Here is a 19,839-nt window from a genome sequence, read left to right as displayed (position 1 = left end):
TTAACCTAGCCTTTTGCTCTTCATCTCAAAAATGAATCCTCATGGTGTGAGGAAGAATGAGGGAAATTTTTTGAAAAATAAGAACACGGCCCGTTGGCCAAATATTATGCAGTGAAGCAGAATAAGTTCGGACTAAACCTCAACGCTGCAACAGGTCACTTATAAAGACTCTGGGTTTAATTAATGACTCGCTGAGCACAGGACCAAGGGGAAACAACGGTCACCCCAAGGAGAAGGAAAACAAAACAGGTTATTCTCTAACCTTGTTCACAGAGCCATCGAAAACTATCTGGAGACAGGCTGACATCACTCTGCCACTCTGAGTCCTGGTATAGAAGATACAGCCCACAAATGCCTGAGCAGTCAAAAATGTCTGTTTTTGATTACTTCAATCTATCGAACTGCTGCAATTTGCTCAGATCACATGTCCCTTCAGCTGAGACCTTCATATCTGCCAGTCAAGTTATCATCAGGGCGAGCTTGAAAGTCATAGAAAATGTGTGTGCTTTTTGGGAAAAAAAAAAAAAAATTAGCTAGGAGTAGGTAAGAGTTGAGACTTTCAATGGGCGCCTTTCGATTTCCACAATTTTTTTTTAAGCTAAAGTGAATGGTACAAAACAAGTTGTCTTGCTTCTTTAGCCGTGTAGACCTGCCCGTGAAAAACTTGCCTGAGGTCACTTGGCCTTCCCAAAGCAGTCAGGGAGAGAGCTGCTGAATCTGGAAGGGCAGAGCTAACAGAGAACCAAAGGCAATCAACAAAAGGTAGGTTTGGGGTTTTGTTTTTGTTGTTGTTCTTTGAAGGTTCGGAGTTTTTCTGTTTGTTTTTCCCTTGTCTTTATTTTAGAAATGCGCCTTGGAGAGGCCTACATCAGAGATCGCTGATCTGATCTATTTACATCCTCAGACAACCACTTGAGCACACCTAGAGTTTAGACAAATGAGCTCCTTCCTTTTTAACACGTTTTAAGTGCTGACTTCAGTATCTTAATTAAGTGCTGTTCTACCAGTATCTGGTTTGCTGTGTGAGAAGTCCATTTCCTTAGCTACACAGAGCTCTTAGCTTTTTGGGCTTATCTCCACTTGGAGTGAACAAGAATAAGCCCTTTACTGTTTGACATATTGTCACCTTCGCCCTGGCTAGACTCAAAGCAGCTCTCTCACCTCAAGTCTTACCATTAAAGGATTCATACAGCCGTGATATTTCTTAGCAACCTTATGTTTTAAGTCTTCCAGAAGATACAAATAAAATGCATGATCTGATGCCATGATAAGTAAGATTTACATCTTCATTGCAGCCTGTTTATAACAGAGAAAACCCGGAAACAGCATAAATGTCTAGCAATGAGGAATTAGTTAAATAAACGATAATACACTCATGTAATGAAATGCCATGCAACCATGAGGAATGGTATTGGGGAAGACTGTTTAATGACCTGAGAAGATTTTCAAACTATTTTAGATTTAAGCTTAAAAAGCAGGTTATAAGGCAATATGCATAGTTTAATCCTTTTGTGTGTTTGTATAATAATAGGCAGTAAAGTATATAATGTTTAATCATTGTAAAAAAAAAAGTGAGCCCATTTTTAAGAAATAAAAAAATACATGAAAATGTAATAAAGTCTACCCCTTAGTAGTAGAATTCAAGGTGATTTTCTTTTCTTTTCTCTCTTGCCTGTACTTTCTAAAGTTACTTTAATGAACTTATAATGACAAGATAGTTTTGCAACAAAGGCACTATTAATAAAACTCATTTTAAAAGAAATAGCTTACCAAACCATCATATTTACTTTTCCACTCATAGTTTTTAAAAATAATCCTCATGATTGGTCCCTCTGAGTACAAAGAGCAGAAAACAAAAATATTAAAATTTCTGTCCTTACATCCCACATTTATTGTTCTATTTGAACATAAACTTGGTAACTCGGAGTATTTCCTCTGGACTCCTCTCCAGCTACCTAATAAGCAGGAAAAGGTTTCAGCCTTTCACCATTAGACTGCATTTTAAAGAAATCAAGTGAGAAAATATGTCCCCCTCCCCTGTCTTCCAGCCATGAGGCTGCAGGGCTCCCTGCTGGAACCTCCCTCTGACTAGACTTTGCCCAGACTTGCACTTCAGGCTGGTGCCAGCCGGGTTATCCTCCTCTGTGACCCTCCCTGAGCCCACAAAGCTAGGTCCATGTTAGGGCTTGGCTACTTGTATGGAGGAAATATTCCTTCTTGGGAGACTGATGTATGCCTCATTATGCAAATGGGAAATAAGCACCAGCATATTCCAGGTCAAAGGCATAATGTGGCTAAATAATTGCTGGGGGACACGTGTGGCTCAGTGAGCCCATCTAAAGCCAGAGGCTTACAAAGCGTGTGTCCAGCGTTGATACTGACTTGCTGGCAGCCCATGGGAAAATCACTTAAACTCTCTGTGCTTCATCTTAAAATAGAGAAGAGAGGAATGCTGACCCAGACCCCAGGGAATAGTGAAAGATTGTGAAGCACTTCAAAAATTCTTGTATCAAAGTAATGGGTGCTATTTAAGGAAAAAGGCAAAGAGTTGGACACGACATAGCGACTGAACGACAGCAAGGGAAAAGGTGGTGAAATAACCAAAGACCTCCTGGAACCTCAGTCATGACTGTGATTTAACAAACTCCAATCTAGGCAGAGTTGAAGGAGCCTAACTAAATTCACAGAAGCCCAAATTTACAGACAGACCTAAAGCACTTGCCATAGTTAGCTTAGGAGCTTTATGATCTTTTTTGCAGAAGATCATTATTCTGAAGCTGAACATACCAGTCAGATGTTTATGTTGATCCATCACGTGGTTTCAAAAGGAATCCCACTCAGCGATGAGTTGCTGAGAAAGTTTCTAAAAGCATCACTTCTTACAAACCAAACTGGGTTCAGGAGGTAGAAATTAGCACGTGGGCTAGACGCCACCTAGGATCACAAACACACACAAAAGCCACAGAGGCTGGGACAGAGTGCTGTCCTCTAATCACAGGACTCTTGCGCAGGAGTCTCCGTGAGCTTCTGTGACTTCCATCAGGAACCCCACCAAGAAGGTGGCAGCGAGATGTTTCTGCTCTCCATTCCATCTCCCTCGTCCATTCCTGCCTCCTACAATCTCTGATCTGAAACTAGACAGGACCCCAACTACAGTCTGTTGTGGTATTTTCTAGACAGTATATCAAATGTGGTCAAAGAAATAGGATTGGTGATGACTTAATATCTCTCATGATTTGGGTCACAGACTTCAGTCACCATCTTTTCAAGTCCGTGTGCCCACGTCAGGAGTATAATAGACAACAGTCAGAAAAAAACAGCCTAGGAGCCGGAGCTGCTGTTTTACCTCTTATTATCTCTCTTTTATCGTTTATTCAATCACTAAGTCATGTCCGATTCTTTGTGACTCCATGAACTGCAGCATGCCAGCCTTCCCTGTCCTTCACTATCTCCTGGAGTCTGCTCAGACTCATGTCCATTGAGTCAGTGATGCTCTCCAGCCATTTCATCCTCTGTCATCCCCTTCTCTTCTTGCCCTCAATCTTTCCCAAAATCAGGGTCTTTTCCAATGAGTTGGAGCTTCAGCATCAGCCCTCCTCCCTAAACAAAATGATCTGAAACAAAACTTTCTATATATCTGATATTCTGCATTTATTATTTAATCCTCTATCTACCTAGTGTAGTGGTTCAAAGAAGGGTTTTGGAATCAGACCCAGCTCCACTTATCTGATCTTCTCACCCATGGGCTGAGCTGAGCTGAAAGGTATTCAGTCATGCCTGACTCTTTGCAACCCCATGGACTGTAGCTCACCAGGACCCTCTGTCCATGGAATAATCCAGGCAAGAATACTGGAGTGAGTAGCCATTTCCTTCTCCAAGGGATCTTCCCAGCCCAGGGATCAAACCCAAGTCTCCTGCATTGCAGGTGGATTCTTTACCATTTGAGCCATCAAGGAAGCCCCAGGGATAATAATTTTGCTATTGCCTAAGACGAGGCATGTATGTAACGGAGTATCTTTGTTGTTGTTGTTGTTAGTTAATCACTAAATCCTGTCCGACTCTTTTGCAACCCCATGGACTGTAGCCAGTCTGGCTCCTCTGTCCATAGGACTTTCCAGGCAAAAATCCCCTTTCTCCAGGGGATCCTCCCGACCCAGGGATTGAACCCACATCTCCTGCATTGGCAGGTGGGTTCTTTACCACTGAGCCACAAGGGAAACATAAGAGAATACCCAGCATATAGTAAATATTCAATTAACGTTCACAGCATTGTTAGTGGGAACACTGTTATAGCCAGATCAGTCACTCGTTTCCTTCTTTGGTAACAAAAAACACTAACATTCAGGAGGATTAAGTGGCTGGCAAGCCAGGATTCCAACCCAGGACCTCTAACGGCAGAACACATGCTGTTTCCATTCCCCTTGACTGCCTCCTTCCTTGGGAAACAGAGTCAGCGCAGTTCAGAAGGACACACTCACAGACCTAAGGAGGTAGTCTAACTGCCTCCATGCAAGGATCTCAAAGCACAAGTCCGAGCACAGAAGAATGTATTCTTTTATCCTCAACAACATTATCCTGTGGTGAGTACTGTGTCTGTCTCAATGCAGTGTAATAATACTCACTAGGATACTCTCAACTCTATTTTCTCAGCACCAAGGGCAGAAGTGAGAGCAAAAGTGATCAGTCTTCTTCCCCTCCCCCCTTTTTTCTTTTTCTTTCTTTCAGTGGAAAATCCATGACCTCTGTGACCCTCCCCCCGCCCCGCCCAAAATCATAGCCCAAGGCTTGGTTATAGCTATGGGTGGAGGGGTGAGTGGAGGGCTCATAATGCTAGAGAAAGACAAACCAGGATCAGAAACAAAGGCCAGTAAACAAAGTGAAAGAAGCTCAGAAAGGGGGACAGGGAGGGGGGCCTGGAAGCAGAGAGCAAGACACAGAAAAAGGGCTTGGAGAAAGATGGAATAAATTGTTTGCTTGTGCTGTTTAGCAAAATCAGCTAAACTTGGCTTTCAAAAAGTTTCACACAAAATCATTTTCACTGATTATTTTTTGGCACAAGAAATTTTGTAAGATTTGGAAATTCACAGTGACACAATTTGCTAAAAATGCCATTCAACACGATTTGATGTAAACTACAGAAATGTTATTATCATTCATTAGGAAAACTCAAAAATGTGATAGTGTCCTGAAAACTTGGATTGCTGCCCCGAGAATCACTGGCAGCTAAAAAGCAGCACAAGAACCAAAATGCTCAGTCGCTCTATTCACAGCGAATGTCATGTGTCTTTTATGTGGTTAGCTTCACTTTAATATCCTGGAGATATTTTGCAGCCATTTTTAGTCTCTCATTTTACTTTCTCCCAGGATTCAAGTCCTAAAGCCCATTCCCATGTAGGCAGTTCTCTATAAAATCCATATGACCCATTTACCAGCAAGAAGCCGTGTTTACCGCGGCAGCTGAGATTTGAAATTCTCAGTTTCAAGTCTCCTACCCCATTGTTAGAAGTGGCCTGTGCCTTGTTTGTGTCTTTGTGTTCTGAATAGGATAACAGCGGCTAGTTTCCTAACAGAATCCAGGGCTCCTAACGTAATTCTGGGAAGCATATGTTATACAATGAAAAAAATCCTGAATGAACATCAGACAAACTAGAAGTCTACTGCCTCCTTGAGGGAAAGGATTTTGCTTTGATCATCTAAACCACGACTCTAAGCAGATAGTAAATGCTCAATAAGTTACAGGAAAGAAGAAGGGAAGGCAAAGAGGAGGGAGAGAAAAGGGAAGAGAGGAACAGTAAAGTCAGCTTTGACAAATTGCTAATTTTAAAAACCTGTTTCCTCGAATACAAATAAGAACACCACCACCTACCACCAGTATCATTTATAGTCATGGCATCGAGAGTCATCAGAGGTTTTCACACGCATTATGTTATTAAATCTTCATATTATTATTTGTATTATCATCCCTATCATCATCTATGTCTATACAGCAATGAAACACAATTTCTCTCTCTTCAGCACTCCGAGCCACTTTTTTAATAACTCTCCCAGGTCAATCTACGCTTCAGGGCTCCTTGTGCTCAATCTTCCCACTTCCAGTTACCAGCTTTCCTGCCAGGTGGGCTCCTCTGTACATCCTATTTTCTAGAATTCCCCTGAATTCAGTCTTCTTCCTGACCTGGACAGGGTATATTGATTTAATGGACCCATCCTTTAGAGTCCTGCTGTATGCTTGATAATCAATACATACCAAAGTGACTGAAATTGGGTTTAACCTCTTGACATCCATTGCTACCCCCACTTAGAGCTGGAAGTCCAGGTGCATACTGGATCTGGCCAAAGAGATGTGCTTGTGACAAATTTGAAACCCAGGTTAGGCAATGTTTCCACGGCAGTTGCACTTGACAAGCAAGTCATGCAGGCTGGCAGTGGAGAGGGTCCACGTTCTGCTCCCCGCTCATAAGCACCTTGGGTGGAGGCCGTCATACGGAAACAGCGGTAGCCTGAGATGCTATGCTGCTCTAACTGCTCAGTTGCCGTGGCAGGGGGCCCACCAGAAACCAGAAGTCAAGGACAGCTCCCTGACTTCCTCTCCTCCATCCTCCCCCAGGGGTTTCATGAACGCATAATCCTCTGTATTAAGTTCCTTTCTGTTGGAAACACTCGCAGCAGTTTCTTTTCTCTGCACTGAACTCTGACTGATACAATGAGTTTAATGATAAAAACAGGTTACAGTCAATCATCCATCCTCCCGACTCCCTCATCGCTGTGTTTGTAACTATATCCACATTATCCTGCTGTGTTTTAATTCTCTATTTACATGTTTATATTTGTCTTCCACTCTATTATATGTCTTTATGTGAACATTAAACTTCCTCATCATTGCCACCAAACTGTGAATTTTTAGAGTCAAGTTTCAATGTCTCAGTCATTTTTCTATACTGAGCGCCAACATCAATATTGCCTCGTAGGCAACTATGAACACCTGAACCTCTTCTGGAGAATATGGATGCATTCCTCTTGCCTACAGGAAGGGCTGACCCTGTATGTTAGATGCATGAGTTGTTTGCATGATTGTATTTGTGCTCTAAGAAGAAGAGTCTTTTCAGAAATCTACATACATACACATACAAAATTTATCTATCTTCATCCATAGCGGTGTGTGCAGGCAAAATGACATGAAACCCTAATGCAGTTATCCCACATTATCCAGTCTTTAGAGCAATTCTTTTAAGTAAAAAGACAAACAACAAACTGGGGGAAAATATTTGCAATTTATTCTATTTACAATAGAGACAATGAACTAAACTCTCTAATCTATAAGGAGACCACAGAATTCACAAAAAAATTAGAAAGTGAGTAATAGTTCACAGAAAAGGAAATATAAATGACTCATAAACATATGAAAAGATGCTCAAATTACTCCTACATAGAAAAAAATGCAAATTAAGACTACATCAAGATACCATATTTCGCTATCATGTTGGTAAAAATCCAAAAATTTGACAACCCCTAGGGTTGGCAAGATACAGAGAGACGGGAACAGTGATTCATTGCTGGTGGGAGTGTAAATAGGTATAATCATTTTGGAAGGCAATTTGGCAATATTTATTGAAATTACAAATGCATATACTCTTTGACTCAGCAGTTCCAATTCTAGGAGTTGATTCTACAGATATATTCACACGGGCAAAATCATGAATGTGTAGGGTTATTTACTGCAGCAGTTCTTGTAATAGTCAAAGATTGGAACAATCTAAAAGCTTGTCAGAAACAAATATCGTGTATAATGCATACATGCAGACTCTAGAAAAATGGTGCTGGTGAGCCTGTTTGTATGGCACAGGAGAGACTCAGACACGGAGAGCAGACTTGTGGACACAGGGCAGGAAGGAGAGGGAGGGGTGAATTGAGAGAGAAGCACTGAAACATATACATTGCCATGCGTAAGCCAGCCAGCCAGTGGGAATTTGATGTAGGACACAGGAGCTCAACCTGGGGCTCTGGGACAGCCTAGAGGGGTGGGATGGGGAGGGAGCTGGGAGGCAGGTTCAAGAGGGAGGGGACATGGGTATACCTATGGCTGATTCATGTTGAGGTTTGGCAGAAACCAACACAACATTATAAAGCAATGATCCTCCAATTCAAAATAAATACATTTTAAAAATAAATAAATAAACAGAAGTTTGTCAGTAGAGAGCTGTTTAAATAAATCATGGCATATGGAAATAATGAGATACTGTTCAGCCACAGTAAAAAATATTAAAGAATACAGAAGTTCTATAGTGCTAATATGTAAAGATATGTAAGATACATTGTTAAATGAGGGGGGAAAACTCAAAGTATGCATAGTATGCTACATTTGTTTTAAAAGTGGGGAAAGGAATGTGCTAGGCTTTGCTTATATATACATTTTTAAAAATATATGGAAATCTACACAAGAAAGTAATAACAGAGGTCATCTATTTTGATGAAGGGCTGGAAACCAGCAGATAGGGGCATGATGAGGAGGATAATTTTATTGTGCTCATTTTTACTCTTTAAACTTAAAGTTTACTCTTTAAACTTTATTCTTAACTTTTTAAACCACGTGAATCAACTACTTATTTTCAAAAATAAACATTAAATACAACCACTATTAAGAAAAATTACTATTTCAGTCTTATTTACCTGTTTCAGTCAATTTCTAGCATCCAAAGGCACAACCCTCCACCCTCACTAGGTGTTTGCAGGGATAGAAAGAGAGTCTGCAGAGTTTTAGGAGTAAAGATATTGCTTATTGAGCACTAATTTTTTTTTTTTAATGTATTGGAAACACATGGATATCACAGTAGACATCAGAGCAGTGGAAATACCAGGAAGTCTTTTCCTACTTAGGAACATGCCCATATTAATTTTCCATTTGTTTGGTTTAATAATCTGTTTTTTCTTCTTTTTTAGTGCAAATTCAGAGTATATTTCATTACAAGTACCTTGAAACTCAGTATGCATTATTTAGGGACTTCCCTGGTGGTCCAGTGGCTGACTCAGTATGCATTATTTAAAATAATAATCTCTTAAAGAATAATCTGTATTTTCTGAGAGATGGGTATTTTCAATTGAAAGAAAGAGAAGGGGGTGATGGGGAACAGACATCTAAACGCGTAGAAAGGGAAGGTTGTGTGAGAGTAGCATGAGACAAGAAGACCGCTTAGGAGTCAGAGAAGGGAGGGGACCGGTGGGACTTGGAGAGAGAGAGGGGCAAGGCAAAGGAGGTGAGAGGACGGCTCATCAACAGCCTGGTTGACTTTTGCCCGGAAACCTGCCGGTGGCAGCCACCTGGTTCCAAGACACTCACTGTTCCCGCAGTCTCTGATACACAGACCCTGCTCTGCAAATGCTCCAGATGATTAAGTCTGTGCTTTGTTGATGTAACAGGGAGTTAGCTTCTAGTTAGCCTCATGGGTTTCTTTTTCTACCTTTCTTTTTTAGCTTTCTTTCTAACTTCCTTTTCTTTTCCTTCTTTAGCATACAAAAAGCTGTACCTATTTAAGATATACAATGTGATGAGTTTGGAGATAAGAATATACTTGATGGGGCTTCCCAGGTGGCTCAATGTTAAAGAATCCACCTACAAAAAGGGGACGTGGGTTCAATCCCTGGATCAGGAAGATCCTCTGGAGAAGGAAATGGCAACCCACACCAGTATTCTTCCCTGGGGAATCTCATGGACAGAGGGGCCTGCTGAGCTACCGTCCACAGGGTCACAAGAGAGTTGGACACGACTGACTGACTAAAAAACAACATCTATGATGGTTAAACCATCACCACAATCTGTGTCATAAACTTATACATCACCTCCAAAATGTCCTCCTGCCCTTCCTATTTTCTTTTCTGTGTGTGATAAGAACTGTTAATATATGTCCTCTTAGCAATTTTTAAAGAGATTTTTAATAATTCTTTAAGAGATTATCTTATCACAGTAACCCAAGTCTATGCCCCAACAAGTAATGCTGAAGAAGCTGAGGTTGAACGGGTCTATGAAGACTTACAAGACCTTCTAGAACTCACACCCAAAAAAGATGTCCTTTTCGTTATAGGGGATGGAATGCAAAAGTAGGAAGTCAAGAGATGCCTGGAGTAACAGGCAAATTTAGCCTTTGGGTACAAAACGAAGAAGGTCAAAGGCTAATAGAATTTTGCCAAGAGAACGCACTGATCATAGCAAACACCCTCTTCCAACAACACAAGAGAAGACTCTACACATGGGCATCAGCAGATGGACAATACTGAAATCAGATTGATTATTTGCAGCCAAAGATGGAGAAACTCTATACAGTTAGCGGAAACAAGACCAGGAGCTGACTATGGCTCAGATAACAAATTCCTTATTGCAAATTCAGACTTAAATTGAAGAAAATAAAGAAAGCCACTAGACCATTCAGGTATGATGTAAGTCAAATCCCTTATGATTTTACAGTGGAAGTGAGAAATAGATTCAAGGGATTAGATCTGATAGACAGAATGCCTGAAGGACTATGGACAGGGGTTCATGACATTGTACAGGAGGCAGGGATCAAGACCATCCCCATGGAAAAGAAATGCAAACAGACAAAATGGCTCTCTGAGGAGGCCTTGCAAATAGCTGAGAAAAGAAGAGAAGCTAAAGGCAAAGGAGAAAAGGAAAGACATACCCATTTGAATGCAGAGTTCCAAAGAATAACAAGGAGAGATAAGAAAGCCTTCCTCAGTGATCAATGCAAAGAAATAGAGGTAAATAATAGAATGGGAAAGACTAGAGATCTCTTCAAGAAAATTAGAGATACCAAGGGAACATTTCATGCAAAGATGGGCACAATAAAGGACAGAAATGGCATGGACCTAACAGAAGCAGAAGATATTAAGAAGAGGTGGCAAGAACATACAGAAGAATTATACAAAAAAGATCTTCTTGACCCAGATAACCACAATGGTGTGATCACTGACCTAGAGCCAGATATCCTGGAATGTGAAGTCAAGTGGGCCTTAGAAACCATCACTACGAACAAAGCTAGTGGAGGTGATCAAATTCCAGTAGAGCTATTTCAAATCCTAAAAGATGATGCTGTGAAAGTGCTGCACTCAATATGCCAGAAATTTTGGAAAACTCAGCAGTGACCACAGGACTGGAAAAGGTCTGTTTTCATTCCAATCCGAAAGAAAGGCAATGCAAAGAATGTTCGAACTACCAAACAATTGCACTCATCTCACACACTAGCAAAGTAATGCTCAAAATTCTCCAAGCTAGGCTTCAACAGTATGTGAACCGTGAACTTCCAAATGTTCAAGCTGGATTTAGAAAAGGCAGAGGAACCAGAGAGCAAATTGTCAACATCCGTTGGATCATCAGTAAAGCAAGAGAGTTCCAGAAAAACATCTACTTCTTCTTTATTGACTATGCCAAAGCCTTTGACTGTGTGGATCACAATAAAATTCTATGGAATTTTATTGGAAATTCTGGAATGGAATTTCCATTAAGTTCTGGAAAATTCTGAAAGAGATGGGAATACCAGATCACCTTACCTGAATCCTGAGAAATCTGTATGTAGGTCAAGAAGCAACAGTTAGAACTGGACATGGAACAACAGACTGGTTTCGAATCGGGAAAGGAGTACATCAAGGCTGTATATTGTCACCCTGCTTATTTAACTTATATGCAGAGTACATCATGCAAAATGCTGGGCTGGATGAAGCACAAGCTGGATCACGATTGCTGGGAGAAATATCAATAACCTCAGATGACACCACCCTTATGGCAGAAAGCAAAGAAGAACTAAAGAGCCTCTTGATGAAAATGAAAGAGGAGAGTAAAAAAGTTAGCTTAAAACTCAACATTCAGAAAACTAAGATCGTGGCATCTGGTCCCCTCACTTCATGGCAAATAGATGGGGAAATAATGGAAATAGTGAGAGACTTTATTTTAGGCAGGGCTCCAAAATCACTGCAGATGGTGACTGCAACCATGAAATTAATAGGCACTTGCTTCTTGAAAGAAAAGCTATGACTAACCTAGACAGCATATTAAAAAGCAGAGACATTACTTTGCCAACAAAAGTCCATCTAGTCAAAGCTATGGTTTTTCCAGTGGTCATGAATGGATGTGAAATTTGGACTATAAACAAAGCTGAGTGCCAAAGAATTGATGCTTTTGAACTGTGGTGTTGGAGAAGACTCTTGAGAGTCCCTTGGACTGCAAGGAGATCCAACCAGTCAATCCTAAGGGAAATCAGTCCTGGATATTCATTAGAAGGACTGATGCTGAAGCTGAAACTCCAATACTTTGGCCACCTGATGCGAAGAACTGACCCATTAGAAAAGACCCTGGTGCTGGGAAAGATTGAAGGTGGGAGGATAAGGGGACGACAGAGGATGAGATGGTTGGATGGCATCCCTGACTCAATGGACATGTTTGAGTAAGCTCTGGGGGTTGGTGATGGACAGGGAAGCCTGGTGTGCTGCAGTCCATGGGGTCGCAAAGAGTCAGGCACAACTGAGCGACTGAACTGAACTAGCAAATTTTGATATATGCAGAACAGCACTGTTAGCTACATGCACCCTACGGTACAGTAGATCTCTAGGACTCATTCATTTTGCATAACTGAAACTTTATACCCTTTGGCCAACACCTCCCCGTTTTCCCCTTCCTGCAGCAAATTGGTAACCACCATTCTACTTTCTGCTTCATGAGTTTGACAGTTTTGGATTCCTCATATAAATGGGCTAATAGGCTTCTAATATGTACTTGATTTCATGTGTGTTTGTGTTTAGTCGGTCAGTCATGTCCAACTCTGTGACCCCACGGATCATAGCCCACCAGGCTCCTCTGTCCACGAGACTCTCCAGGCAAGAATACTGGAGTGAGTGGCCATTTCCTTCTCTAATACTCGATTTCATAATAAGACCTAATACTTAACATTTGTTTTCTCTTAAATTCTACAGTAAAAAGGATAGCTATTTAGAGAGTAGAGAATGAGGTAAGGTTTTACATCCTGTTAAAATGTGTATTTTGGCCTTGGTTTGGTATCTCATAGAATGTACATGTATATAAACATGATTTCTGAACCAGCTGGTTCACTTCAAAGCCCAATTTCAAACTGTTCAGTGCTCCCATTAGTAGAAACTGCATATATTGTGACATCTGCTAAAGAAAACCAATGATAGTAAATAAAATGAGTAAAATCAGCTGTACTATTAGCCTCTTAGGAATATCATGTATTTTCATTGTATTCTGAAACAGTCATTGTGCCTATATTAACCATACCAACAGTTATAGAGGATTGAACTTTTATTTAAATGCTTTAAGAATAAATTGTCGGCTGTGGTGAATAGCACAAGGTCCTTGATATTACACCAGCAGGTGGGTATTTAGCCTGGTGGTAGAGAATAGATGATGCTGCCCTGGTTGAGACTCCACTTACAGTGGTCGCCAAAGTTCTCCATGTCTGTGTCAGTATGGATTTCATCATAACTTTAAAGTGCTTCATAGCATAGAGATTCTGTAGTGCATGTGCTATGCGTATAGAAATACTTTTTCCAGCTTACTAAGATGATATGACGCAGTCACGTTAGAGATGTATTTACGTTCGTTCATGCCAGGTTCCCATAACATTGATAATACTGCTGCTGCTAAGTCGCTTCAGTCGTGTCCGACTCTGTGCGACCCCATAGATGGCAGCCCACCAGGCTCCCCCGTCCCTGGGATCCTCCAGGCAAGATCACTGGATTGGGTTGCCATTTCCTTCTCCAATGCATGAAAGTGAAAAGTGAAAGTGAAGTCGCTCAGTCGTGTCCGACCCTCGGCGACCCCATGGACTGCAGCCCACCAGGCTCCTCCGTCCATGGGATTTTCCAGGCAAGAGTACTGGAGTGGGGGGCCATTGCCTTCTCCGTCCCATAACATTGTTGTTACACAAATACACGTGGTATGGAATACAGGGTGGCTGGTTGGCTACCTGGCTAAAAAACAGAAGGTGTGTATCAGAAGGCCCTGACTCACAAAATTCTAGTATGTTAGAGATAGATGGGACCTAGAGATTAGAGAGAACAAACTCAATTAGCCAAGGAGGAAACTAAGTCAATAATTACCATTACAAATGCTATTTATATTAAAAAAAAAAAAAAAACTGTCTTGAATTAAATCTCAGCTAAGCAGAGCCAGGTAAAAAATTATAATAGTAAAACTACAACCATAGGGGTGGGGGAAAGAAAACAAAGCAAGAAACGGGTGTTTCACAAGTGAAGAATGAAGAGTTTTGACAATAGGGAGATATCGACCTCTTTGTAGATCTGGAAGCGAGCAGATTTCTGCTATTTCCGGGAGCAGAAACCACGACGGGACAACGTTGCCCTGTCTGGTGGAGGGGGGCAATTAACAGGCCGAAATGCCGGGCACTGAGCTCACTTGGTCCCACTGAGGCCAGAGCTGATCCTCTCTGCGGCCCATCCACAGCGTTTACTTCCACACTCCTGTCTTCAGCCAGGCTGCCCTGTCCCTACCAAAGTCCTGAAGGGATGGTTGCGAGCAACAGTTGTTTCTACCACTGATTCTTGAATTGATATGTTTGAGAATTCCCAAAGGTCCTCCAAGCAATGATTTCCTTTCTTGATAAGATTTTTCTAACAGTATAAGGTTTTTTAGCAAGAAATTTTTCTAGCATGTAATGTTACAAAAAAAAAAAAAGGATGTCTACTGAAACCACTTCTCAAGGAGGGGTTTTAATAGATCTGAATCTACTGTTTGGCACTCCAGCCCTGATACTGAAGTGGTGGCCTTCCATTTCAGTCTGTACAGGAATTTCCTTTACTTGCCATCCTATAACCGCATAGTAACGGTAAAGCTACATTTTTTCTCCGAGGACTCATGCATTTACAGAGCAAATCACTCAGCCTGCGTCGTGATGTGTTGCAGGGAAGAGGAGATCCTGTTTTCCAGGCTGGATTCTGCTTCTATCTTGCTCCATGAAACTGAGCAAATAACCTCACCTCTCTGAACCTTAAATTACTAAAGTATAAAACGAGGGGTTAGGCTACACTATCTCTAACGTCTTCTGTAGTTTACAGACTCTGATGCCCTTTGGAGCCAATTCTATAAACATCCCATAAAATTATCACTGCGATTACCATTTTTATTATTTCAGGTTGAAATCTGAAACCTAGTTGTAGGGATCACACTCAAGCCCTTCAGTTTGGCAGAGTACCGTTAGCCTTCAGCGGTCTCTCTGGACGGGCACACTTGATGGTTAAGATGTCTGAAGAAGTACACAAAGTATTTTGTGGTTGATTTTGATAAGACAAAACGCTTTCTGCAGGGTGTGATTCAGATGAGCACACCAGGACACCCAGCCAAACTCATCTGAACTATCCACACCCCTTGATGCTGCAAACTGGGTTGCAGATCTTTCGAGAACAGTCTTCTTACAAGATTGCTGGCACCCTCTCTTCCAATCCCAGCCAGAAAAACAGTAAGAACAGCCTTTCTCATATCATTTTGGCATTTCTGGTCTTGGTCCAGGCTGGAAAATTGAAGTGTAAAAGCACTTAACTGAACATTTCAGAAGGTAAAGAAATGTTCAGTTCAAGCTTAGCTCTCAAATGGACAAGGGGTTCTTCTTTTATTCACTTCATCAGAAGCCTGGATGGCAAAGAAATATCACAGTCTGCCTTCTGCTTTCAAAGTTATCTACTCTAAGTTCCACGTTAGAAGCAAATAAAGCCCTTTATGTCTCTGTAAAAAGCTGGACAAGCTATTGTTTTAGAATTTTGATTGGTATTCTCAATTCAGGTATTCCTACTTGAAGCCTTGAGCGAGTAAATCATTGAAGAATTTTCATTAGGGAAATAACTTATTGAGCATTTGTTATGAGCCAGATACTTTTTTTTTTTAATTCCAGAGAAGCAGTAGTGAACAAAGTAAAACTCTGACCTTAAGAAATGTATAACTAATCAGGGGAGAGAGACAAATAGAGAAGCAGTTACCATATAGTGTGACACCTGTCACCGCAAGGGTATATGCAGGGTGCTACAGAAAAGCATAAAAGGGACATGATCAGACACAGAGGTTAGACATAGCAATTGTTTTTTTAAAATGGTATCAGATGGGAAATAATAATCATGGCCACTAAAGTTTATTGAATGTCAACTAGAGCTCAGGTATCATTCAAAGTCTCACTCATTTCATCTTTGTAATAACCCTGAAAAGTAGAAATTGTTACTAACATCACAGGAGAATTAAAGACTAGGAAATGGGGAGCCAGGATTCCAACAGAGGCAGTCTCACTTCAGAGCCTCTGCTCTTTACTATAACACACATACCCTTCCTGAAGTGGAGAAAAGGGAATCACATGAGCAGATATCCAGAGAGCAGAGAGAAGCATATTCCATTTGAGAATTTGAAATCAGAAGTTCCATAAAACTCAGCAAAGAGCACTCATGAATTAGAGAGGAAGGGAGAGGAGACTGGAGAAGCAGTCAGGTTAAATCATGAAGTCATGTAAACCTCATTAAGGAGACTGGATTTAACCTGTTGCAGGCTTTGTATTTCCATGGTCCCATTCAGTTTCAGTAACATGAGAGAAGTGATCTGTTGCATATCTCAAATAGATATTGGTCAGGGAGGCATTAAAGAGTTTCAATGGGGAATTGATAAGGCCAGATTTACACTTGAGAAAATCACTCTAAGAGTGATTTGAAAAATGGATTGAAGGGAAGCAAGACCCGAGGCAGGGAGATCCATTAGGACATTTTTGCACTAATCCACAAGAAAGGTGACAGTAGCCTAAGAAAGGAGTGATGATGATGGGCAGACAGAACAAAGAGATGTCCAAGGGAAAAAACTGATAAAAACTGGTGGTCAGTTGGCTGCAGGTACTGAGAGAGGAGGCAGAATCGGGATGAGTCTGCTCTGTCGCTTGGCCACAGGGTCATGGGTGGTGCCCTTGAAAAGAGAGAACACAGACTGGGCAGAGTGGAGGGACCGAAGCTCATGAATTCGCGAATTCTGAGTGGCCTAGGAGAACCAAGCAGAAGGTCCAGTAGGTCTTCTGATTGGAATGTTGGGGGTGAGAGCTGGATTAGAGATAGTGACCTAGGAATTATTGGTCTATAGATGGTAACCTACGCTGTCAGTGAAGAGACCCAAAGGGAGTGGGTGTGGTGAGAGAAGAGGACCTAACACAGAACCCAGGTAGCATCAGCATTTAAGGGCCATGGTGACACAGGGAATTTCACAAAGCTGAGCGGTCACCAGCAGAAGGGCAGCTGGAAGTCACAGCACGTGTGATCACAGAACCCCAGGGAGGAGAGTACGGGGGAAAGATCTGTGAGACTTTTTTCTGGGAACCATCAACACAGGATATAATTTTCTTCCATCCCAGTAAAGAAACTTTCTCTTGCTCATAATTCACAGGAACCCATAGGCCTAAGATATTTTATTAAGCTATGAGTTACATTTGTAGGACAACTCAAGAGAATATTTGGTTCTACGAAGATGCTTCTGTTTGCTTAAGACGTGATACTTCAGTCTTTGTTAATAAGAATTTTAACTCTTACATTGTTCCTGACATTCATTCAGTAAACTGAAAAAAATTCTAAGTCAGTTCTAGACTTTCTATTTTCACGGCCCCATTTAATTGCAATAACTTGAGAGAAATGATCTGCTGCATATTTCAAATTGATTATAATGCTATCCATATGAAACTAAAGAAAAATACTAATGATGTCTTATATATATTTTAGACTTTTTCATTCTATTGTCAATGTTATTTTTCTTGTTTAGGTCCCAAAGGATGACTGGTTAAGTTTAGCTGCATAAATTGTATCTCTGATGCTTTCAAACCTTCTAAAACAATGGAGGTGCAGTAGTAGCTGGATGGGACGCATCTGGTTGATAATTCTGCCATTAAGTTACTGAACATTAAGACATTCTGTTGAGGTGTATTTTACACTAAAAATAGAAATATCAAACTGCATCAATTATACACGCCCATTCATAACTGTCATTGAATAACCCTGATGACTGTTTCATGGAGGAGGAAAAGAGATGATAAATACCTCTTCTTTTAATCACTAGAAATATAATTCACTATTTGAAAGAACAGGTAGTGTACTTTGTAAGTTGTGGGCCAAAAAAAAAAAAAAAGAATCATCCTTGTATTAAGATAAAAGTAAATCAAGACAGTTCAGTATAAACTTATTAATTTGTCAAAATATGTTGAAAAACTTTAAGATGGGTATGAGACAAGCATTTCAATACTTGATGATGATATGCTGAAATATTCTGAGCAGGAAGGGATGTGGGAAAACAGAAAGCTAAAAGATGTGGCTGACCTCTCTTTCTTCTACTTCTATGTTCAGCCTAATTCACTTCTCTCTGTTAAAAGTACCTATTTACCTGACTGAACTGCCATCCTTTTAAATAACATCCAATCTGTTGTGATGAACAGGGAATTTAATTCTAAACAGCAAAGTATGAAACTGTTGAGATGGACTAGAAAACATAACTCAGAGAAACTACAAGGATGTCATGAAACAGCCAAGTTGCATAAGATAAAGGAGAAGTACTATAGGAAGGTAGAATATTAATTTGGTCTGTTATATGGAACAATTGTGCTTACTATAAAGTTAAACCTCTTTTAGCCAAGTGTTGAAATTAATGAACCTTTCTCTAATAAAACTACAACACATTTTTCCTTTAGTCTTGCACTTCCTGATCTTCCTTCAACTCTGACTTCCAAACTTAAGCCTTCTTTTAGCCCTAATCTTCCTGTGACAGCAGTTTGTAAATTTCAGGCTCCCTCCGTTCATCTTTGCCACCCACCCTGCCATCAACACCTCACTCACTGATCCTTGGGTTTCCAGATCTGACCTGGAATAACCTTGAGGCAGCCTTCCATGATTGACAGCAGTTGCATTTATCATATTGTTTCTTAGAGACAGGAAAAGACCAGGAGATTTGCAGTGGCAACTGCCAAGCAATTTTATGTAAAGAATTGTGGGTTATAGGTGCTTTTCTGACTTGTACAGGAACCAAAATTCAGGTTATTCCTAATACCGATAAGCCACTCAGCATTCTGTGTGACCTTTCTGGGTCTGGGTTTTTTATTTCTTTCCCCAGCCTCTTCTCTTCAGACCATTATCATTTGATGTGGTGGGTGGTGAGCAGGAGGTTGTGGAGGTACGGGGAGACTTAACCGCACTCCCTTACTTCTACCCTCGACCCGAACTTACTGTTTCCCCTCCTGTCCTTTTCTTTCCATTCTTTCCAAATCCTTCTTTTGTCCTCCCCAAATACTGAAAGTCAGGGGACGAGGTCAGAGCCAGAAGATGCTATTAAATTGGTGGGGACATTACTCCAGTTCTAACACACATAGACACACAAACCTTAATTTGTAAAGGGTACATCATCATTTCATGCTGAAAAAATTTTTTTACCTCTTCTGGCATTTCAGCCAGGACAAAAGTCACTGAAATACAACCTTTTTCAAACCCAATTTGCTATCATTAACATTACCAGCAGTATCAGTTCAGCTTTCAACACAAATAAACGTTGCAAGGAGTCCCATGTGTTTTCAGATATTCCATTGACAGGATGCTGCTGGGCTTTTTGGTAATGCAAAGAGCAGAGCTTACATCTGGGTAGACACAAATATTTTAGGTTATTCTCTTTTAAAATAAACATGTGACTGACAGCTCTAATTCTGACTGCATATATGCCTTAAACTCGAATGCTGACAGAAATTTTTAGACTGCTATTTGACTAGACTCATACTGTCCCATACTTTCTTGTGTGTTTCCTTTTGATCTAAGGGATCTTTTACAGTCTACAGA

General features: G+C 40.8%; 1 long non-coding RNA gene across 1 annotated transcript in view; it reads left to right on the top strand.

Moving 5' to 3' along the window:
- The first annotated feature begins 206 nt into the window (after positions 1 to 206).
- LOC113895004 overlaps positions 207 to 19,839 on the top strand; it is a 37,962-nt gene continuing 18,329 nt past the window's right edge. Inside the window, exons 1-2 of the long non-coding RNA XR_003511732.1 lie at positions 207 to 543; positions 640 to 762. This is a non-coding gene — a long non-coding RNA (uncharacterized LOC113895004). The remainder of the gene's footprint in view (positions 544 to 639; positions 763 to 19,839) is intronic.

This window comes from Bos indicus x Bos taurus, chromosome 7, assembly GCF_003369695.1.
Source record: "Bos indicus x Bos taurus breed Angus x Brahman F1 hybrid chromosome 7, Bos_hybrid_MaternalHap_v2.0, whole genome shotgun sequence".
NCBI lineage: Eukaryota > Metazoa > Chordata > Mammalia > Artiodactyla > Bovidae > Bos > Bos indicus x Bos taurus.
This window is presented reverse-complemented; position numbering and strand designations above follow the sequence as displayed.